This window comes from Diadema antillarum, unplaced genomic scaffold (assembly GCF_040938485.1).
Source record: "Diadema antillarum isolate AM-2024a unplaced genomic scaffold, OU_Dant_1.0 seq00000764_RagTag, whole genome shotgun sequence".
In the NCBI taxonomy this organism is placed as follows: Eukaryota; Metazoa; Echinodermata; class Echinoidea; order Diadematoida; family Diadematidae; genus Diadema; species Diadema antillarum.
In genome coordinates this window covers 685,653-694,528 of record NW_027271654.1, presented here as the reverse complement: position 1 = coordinate 694,528, position 8,876 = coordinate 685,653, and positions in this window count along the sequence as shown.

The following is an 8,876-nucleotide window of genomic DNA, read 5'->3' as shown; positions in this document are numbered from 1 at the left end:
CACAACACCAAACTCGTCACACAAATTCCAAGTCAGAAAAATGTCTTTTTTTAATATATTTTCAATCAAATTCAACACAGTAGAAAGGGTGCCCAAATATGCACTGTATGATACAGCTCAAAAATCTAAGCTTGGTATAGTGGCACTAGTTGCTTCAAGGAACCAACAAGCTTCTCATTCAATGATACAAAAAGAAAAAAATACTATGAGAACTGCAGGAAGTTACATGCTGTACAGATGGGATAAAATGACAATGACAATGATTCAGACTGATAATGATAGAACACAATTCACACAGATGAGAAACTTATTGACATAGGCAACCTTTAACATTAGCAGTGGGGTGTATTGGTTAGCTGGTGCATGTTACAGCTGTATTAGCAAAGCTTCCCCAGAGAGAACCTTGCCTGAAATAACAATATCCAAAATTACACCTTTTTGTCTCTGGCAAGGTCTTGTGAAAGCACCTAAGGCTTATTTGGGGTGGGAGTTTGTAAGCATCTTCTGTAAATGTATGATAAATAGTTTATAGCATAACCATATATGCATTTTACATAACATTTCAGGATATCATAAGGCATTTGGGTCTGTATACAATGTATAACATTCATACACATGAATCTATTTTACCATGTGGTCCACACTTCTCACCAATACATGAAGTCTACAACTATAACTTCCTTAATCATATGATCTAACTACATGTAATCACATAGCAAAGACAAAGGATGCTACTGGTAGCATTAATTTCTTCACAATTGGATCTATTGAATGACAGGATGCGTGTGAGATACAGTACAAGCATTTTCAACCTTGTGACAACAGAGCTTTATATAGATCATATATCTTAAACGAGGCTCATTCACATTTTTTTCTCAAGTTCATCAAAAAGGAGGGGAAAAAAGCTCTGAAAAGATCAAACTGAAGGACTGCTAAATATGTAAAAAGAAGATAAGGACAACTTTATTCTCTTTTTTTTTTTCATCTGGGTTACAAATTGTCAGCTAGGAACCACAAGTGAACTGCAGGTAAGTCCTTGGACCTTGCAGTGTTAAAATGCTCCAAACTTACGCAGCTGAAAACAGCTTGTCAAAAAAAAAAAAAAAATGGGTGGGACTGATATGAGGATTGCCTTGTGCAGACAAATTGGAAAGCTTTACTTATAAGGAATGTGGGGTTACAAAGAAATGAAGTCCAATGACTAAAAAAAAAAAAAAAATGTCACTATAATGGCAAAACTTTTGAAATCACAGGATATATCAATATCAAAAAAGTTACAAAGAGCTTGTTATCCAAGTCTCAATTACATTTGCTGACTACATCATCTTTATCTAGGGCATTTATATTGGGGATTCCGAAGTGATGATGGTACATGAGACATTGCATGAATTTACACCATTGTCAAGTCCAAAAAAGGATTCATATCGATTTTTCATACTTTTTCATATTCACTTTTTTTTTTTTCATATAGACTGCAGGCTCATGAACCTCATCAGACTTGTATCACATAAATTCATCACACATCAAATCAAATTTAATCATGTCCTGTTTCATTGCCTTCCTGAGCACAGGGGTCATTATCTCTACCCCCATCACTGGCAACCATTACCCTTTATGGCTGGGAGTTAATATATGAAGTACAGCATGTGTGTCGACATTTATTCTCACTTGTGAGTTTTCAACGTGAACCAGCACCTGTATCGTCTTAGACATTTCAACCTCAGAAAAAAAGTCTTTGGTTGAAAGTTTTATGTCATATCATTAGTGGTTGCACAGACAGAAGCTACATTGTTTACTCAGCTTTGGTCTTGCAAGTACACTAGTTGCTCTATGTGCAACACAATATTATCGTATAAAGAAAAAAAAAAGAACTTTGAAAGGGAAAGAAAAAAAAAGCTCATATTCCTGAATCACTGCATATGTTCAGTAGAGCAAGAGTAATACCACCATTTGTGCTACAACTCTGCAAGCAATGATGTCATCAAGAATTTGTAACAGTTCTCATCCACCAGCTATATATAGAGCGTCCAATATATTGGATGATTTCCTATGTGTACATTTAAAACGCACTCATGAACAATGGGAATGAGTACTGGCGAAAACGATTTTCTGTAATGAAATTCTCCAATTCTTTTTTTTTTTTTTTCACCCGCAATGGAAAGGTCATGCTCTGTATGCCAGGAAGGCATGGTAATAGATTACTGAAATTGAAAATGCAATCAAAATTGAAATCATATCATTATGGTAATGCTAAATTATGTGGCATATTCATTTCGTATCCCCCAAAATGAACCCGAAGAATGCCGTAAGCATTTTCAAGTGTGCGTAAGTTCTAGCCGATAGCATAGCCTTTTTTGCCTTGAATTGAAACACCAGCCTGTGTTTCACATTTCCCATGTTCATCATCATCAGTTAGTAATTCCTATGGCATTGTGTGAATTCCTGAATACTTGTGAATGACCCCACTGTTTATTACATGCACCTTTTTTTCTCAACTGAGTTGGTGTAAACAACGGCTCACGCACTCTTTCATCTTTTGCATAATTTCAAACTTGACATTAAGAGATGAGCACCTTGATGCTCTGAAATCTGATGTAGTACAGAGAAGCATGGGAAAGTAGTCTTAAACAGGAAATACATGGTTGTGTTGACATGAAAGTTGACATATGCTACTCTGAAATAAACTTTAGTTCCTATCACCTCATCACACAAATTTCTTTGAAATTGTTCAGGTTTAACAACCCCATTGATTGAATTTATGGGAACAGTTATCTTAATTTTGTGACACCTAATGAACTCAACTTACTCTCAGCATTGCAGTCAATTTGAATTTGGAGCCTGTAAAAACACCAAGAAGCCAGATCGCATCATTCATATTAGGTGCAGCTGGAAACTAGACAACCATTTTGTTAAGCCGAATGCCCACTGTGCGACCTGAGCCTGCGAGCTGGCGAGAGCTGTATGGGGCGCCAAGTGTCGCATGGCCTATTCTGTAACGAAATCAGTCATTTCGTAACGAAATGTGTATGGGGTGCTAAGCGTTGCATAGCCTATTTCGTTACGAAATCAGTCATTTTGTAACGAAATAGGCCATGCGACACTTGGCGCCCCATACAGCTCGCACCAGCTTGCAGGCTCAGGTCGCACAGTGGGCATTGGGCTAAGTGTCAATGGCTTGCCCGATATAAGAATCTCTTTGTTGACATTGGTCGCCTTGTCTTGAAAAGAGGATAGGCCACAACAAACATTCGGAAACTGTACTATCTCTACATCAGTCCCATGTACACATGCAGCATGAGTGTGATCATAGAGATTTGCACAACAATGCAGCACATTTATCTCCTCTATATTTGATACCTACGCTGTAATTGACAGCTGTTGTTGAAAATCGGTATGCTTCCCAGAACTTGGGATCTATGAAAGTGTGCCACGTACTTAAATTCCATGCAGTGTCGTCTCTCACTGAGCTGACCACATGCCCACTTTCTTTCTGCAATCCAATATTTGAGCATCATAATGACAAAATAACAAAAAAACAAATGAACTTGAGAGAAGGAATCCTGCCATAGATATGCTTTGCCTCCCAAGCCTATGCCATATCTAGAGCCATACAAACAACAGTCTATGGAGAATACACTGAGTGATACAGGCAACAGCACACACATACCATGAGGACTAGTAATTTACGTCTATTCATTGAGTAAATGTACAAGTTAAAAATGTGAGGCAGAGTAAACACAACAGGTTTATTTACATATCAAAAGTCTCATACATTGAACTGCTCTGATGTCTCATGTCTGGTGAGGGTAAATTCATTTAAGATTACCCAATAACTACTGTTACAGAATTTATATGAGGACATGCATAGAGTAAATGGATGGTTCCAAAACAAGTTCCTGCAACATTGCACATCCGATTATAGCCAAGTAGCGAAGCAAAACTGGCGTGGACGAGACTCACTTCAACAACTTGTTGGACTCGAAGATGGGTTTAGGATGCTCTGAATATTAGCCGAGTGAACAGGGGAATGGTACACACAATTCTGATAACACAACAGGACATATCTGAATGCGAAGGACAAAAATTCTCTACCAAGATGGTCAATGCCTGAAAATATCTGTATGCCTGCTCTCAAATCTTCTCAAAAATTTACCAGACACTTGATTTGCCTATTCTCCTTTCCTCATATATATAGGATCTACAAAAATTGCCCCGATAAGAGTACATGTACATTTCCATTCACATAATAAAGTTAGATTCTCATAACTATTTACATCTGGTAGTTATTTACATTATTTTTCAGCTGTACAAACTGGGCTTGCATATTATTGTACAAGCCCTTTGTTACCAAAGCAACATTACACTTCATAGACAAGTCACAGAAATATACACTTCTAGATGGTAAATATTCCAAGTATGTGAAATGCCACTGGAAAAAGTCTTTATCACGAGTACAACATCATAGTGTGATCATACAAAAGACTAACAAAGCCATACATCTCTAGATCAAGGGTATCGGATTTGATGCAAAGAGTTCTGTAAAGAAAATGGAAGTCATGCCAAAAGCAAGAGTCTCTTCTTACTGACGAAAGTCAATGAAATTTAGCATGTAAAATAGATGGCAATAAACTGGAGTTTTTTCGTCTTGTATGTTGCGTGAATGCTTGTTCTTACACAAACTCTGGTTACAAGCACACATACTCTTTGCTACAAGTGCAACCAATAGAAGTGATTCTACTCCAGGCAATACTGTAAAACCACAGATTTTTGTGTGCAGGACACTACTGATAATTTTGTGAGAAGCCAAGATTTGCAAAAGTGAAATGCACTGCTTTTTTTTTTTTTTTAATGCAATGCACTGAATCCAAGTGGCAATTTGCACATGTTTCATGCTATAAATGGTTCTGGTTTTACAGTAAAAACAGTATCCCCCTCAAGGCTAGTCCATATCATTTGTTATCATTATCATTATCAGCACTACATGTATTAGGTCAAAAAAGTAGTTGTCTTCGTTACAGTGCCTTTCTACATTCCATCACATGGTGTTGTTAAACACACTTCACTAGAAAGAAAATTAAATTAATGGCAGCTTCAAATATGGCATGACGCAAATCTCTCGTTTGAAGAGGCTACACCCCCGTAAATCATGCCAGTGTATATCTTGGCAATCAATGACTTAAATACCAAAGATATAAAACACCTGTTTCTTGACCCTGGCCTAATCTAAGCATCAGTCATCACCACAGCGCCACAGGGGGGGGGGGGGGGGGGGGGGGCACCGCGAGAGGAGGAGATTGTTTTCGTTTTGGCATGGGCTATGTAGCTCCATGGTGCGTGTGTGTGTGTACGTGTGTGTACGTGTGCATTACACATTGTCAGCACCGGCAAACTGGGAATGCTCTCCTTCTTATTCCTGTATTTTCGTTATTTACGGGTCAATTTTTTTCGTTCGAAATGTAAAATGGATGACCATAGAATTTCTCAATAGAATATATAAAATTGAAAACTTTAGAAAGGATAGAGAAAATTGAGTTCACTTTGAATGGTCTGCCACAGGCAGATATCCTTATCATGCTCTTACATAATATGACAGCTGCTTGAGTCATTAAACCCTGGCTTGGCCTCCAGGTTTGTCACGCCTGAGCAGAAAGTTAATTTGCAATGGACAAATACTTCGACTCCCAACTCCCAAACGAACAATCTTTAGTGAGGTATAGCACCCCATCAGCTTCGTGGAAGTGGGGTCTCGCCTCAAACGAGGGATTGACGGCATGGACTAAATAATACGGTTAATCTCAATCATTTTAACAATGCAGGTACATGAAACTGCTATCAGAACTCGAGAGGAATGCTTTTAATTTCTCATTTATGAACCAAACATCTGGAAAGTCTGACAAAGTCATCTAGTGCACTATTCTTTTTTTAATGCCACTGACATTGTGTGCAATCAGATATTTTGTTTTGTTTTGTCTTGTTTTGTGGGGTAGGTAGAGTCAAAATATCTAAGGTAGTAACCTTAATGTGTAAACAATTGCTAAGGACTTTGATAAGAAAAGGCCTCTACAACATGAAAGCATATATGGTAGTAAATGCATTATAATGTTACATGATTGACTGTGTTGGTGCACAGAAGCTAACTGCCATAGTACAACAGCTATCAGAAGGTCATTAAAAACACTCGTTAAAGCATTCACAGATTTCACTATGAAAGTCATTCTCTTTTATCCCTACAAAATGCACAAGAAAATTGAGCTGACATGCATCTTCTTATTGAGGTATCAAACCCAACCTGAGAGACAGATCTGGTGGGAATTGGGAAAATTGCCAAGTGCAAAGTGTATCACGTTGTAGGAACAGAAAGAGTTTTGCTATCTTCTCTGAGTCTCCTGATGACAACTAAAAGACACTTCTTCCAAGTATATTTATTACATTCAAGAAACACTCAACATCTTCTGTTTTACCTTGTTTATCAATTAGACATCACTGTCCATGAATTGCATTCTGAATGCCTTATTCCTAAACTTTCACAAACAAACAATGATAATACAATAATGCAATCTTATACACCGAATTTAACAAAATCACGCAATTTATAGTAGGGTTTATAGAAATATAGACAACTACACTTTTATGATAGGGTTAAATTCTTTGTATGCTACGGTATAAACCCACAGCGTGCCGCATTTTTCTGAGGCCACAATGCATGAGTTCTTTTGAAAAACACTCTGTGTCCTACAAAGCCATGTACATTTTCATAGAAGCATTCATGCTTCTATCAGAAAAGTTGTAAAGAGAAAAATTTGACACTTTGCCGTGATGTAAATATTCACGAGAAATGGAAGTGTGTGTGACGCTTTCAATGTAGTGTGGTACGTTGTGATTTATCGATTGGTTTGTGCACTGATGTGTGTTTAAGCAAAATATGCGAAGTTGGCAAGCGCCAACTGAGTCAAGTGTGCAAAAGCGGTACACAAAGAGTCAATAAGCTTTGCTATTGAAATGATATTGCTTGTCTTTCAGGAATTAAACTTCTGGTGAATGATCTCATCCTCTCTTCACCATAGATAATTATAATAACAAAGGCCAAGATTTTATCTGGTCACACTGTGGGTAATTGAAAGGTCACAATGTCAGATTGGTATTGTCAGAAGGGAAGTTTTTCTGCATACGATTTATGAATCCCAAGCTATGAACATTACTAGGGCTGCCAACATTTACTCAATACAATAAGGGAGATCTCAAAGAGCAATCAGGGAGATACTTGTGTATCACATGCATATCAATGGGCTAAGATGATCTGAACTCAGGGAGACTTTAAAGGGATGGTACAGTTTCAGTTGAGATGGGGGAATCAGATATTAACTTCTTGTGAGATTATTAGAAGCCACTTATGAAATATGAAAGAGCATACAATTCTAAGAGGTATTCAAAATTTGTTTGATGAAAATTGATTTTGAAATGACTCAGATATCCAAACACAAAGTAAAACAAAATGGTCCTAATAAAAAGGTGGGTCCCACCTTTTATTAGGATCTCTTTATTTCTGAATATCTAATTTATTTCAAAATAAATTTTTCATCAAATGAACTTCAGATTCCTCCTGGGATTGTATGCTCTTTCAAATTTCATAAGTGCTTCCTAATCATCTCGCAAAAAGTTGAAAGCTGAATCCCCCATCTCAACCAAAACTACACCATCCCTTTAACATGCTCTTGCTAGGACATGACAAGATAAACATTCAGACTATCTGAGAGCCTCCTGCACAATCAGGAAGACCTTGGCAGCTCTGCATTACACCTGCACAAAGACACTGTAATAACATATTTGTTCTTGTAACAAGCCATATAAACAATTCATTCCCATCTTCATGTGTGGGCCCTCAAATATACTCACTGGAGAAGCTTATTCTCATCATATGTTTCACATGCTAGAAGATCATGAGAACATGACATACGAAGCCCCGTGGAAAGATTCTTTCCATTTTCATATCATGTACATACAGTAGGAGTACAATCTCACTATTTCCCTGTTTATCTCCAGCGATCAAGCAACATTCCTAATGCTGGTTTCCCACTGTCATGCAATAAGCTATGCATGCCACAATTGACCATTAGTAGCCAATCATGGAGTTTTGTTTAAGTCTCTATCACAATTTGCGTCACAATTGAAATCGTGGTTTCAGATCTTGAAATCAGTCATAGCAATTGCAATGATTGTACAGTTGAACCTCTCTTATCTGGCCTCCCTTTATCCGGATCTCTCTATTATACGGACGCAATCTCGCCATGATTTTTTTCCCCAACTCAATCTAACAATGGCGACCTACAGTCGACTTTGCCGAGCCGTGATGATCAAATTTTGAAGTGTAGTTTCGTCGACTCGTACTGTTTATTTTCAAGATCTACTTGATACATTTCTTCATAATTATACAGGTAAATCATCCCAAGAATTCATAAAAGAAGATGATTTCATTCTTGCAAACATGAACCTCTATTTTGGGGTCTGTTACTAAGTGTAACAATGAAAAGGTTGCAGTATACACATTACTACATGTGGTACTACAATGGGCTACATCAATACATGTGTATGTATATGTACGTGTATAAAGCATTGAGTCTCCCGTATCCGGCCAAATCCCTTATCCGGATGAGCCCCGGTCCCGACTTGTCCGGATACGAGAGGTTCAACTGTATTGGAGAGTTCAAAAATTGCCTTCGATCAAGGCAACTGCTGAGACTGACCTCAAGATCTGATAAGATCTGATACAATCACCGTAATTTCTCCACAATTCAGACCATGATTTCAATCGTGGCACAATTGTGATAGACATAAACAAAAATTCCACTATCAGCTACTTATGGCCAAGTGTGACGTGC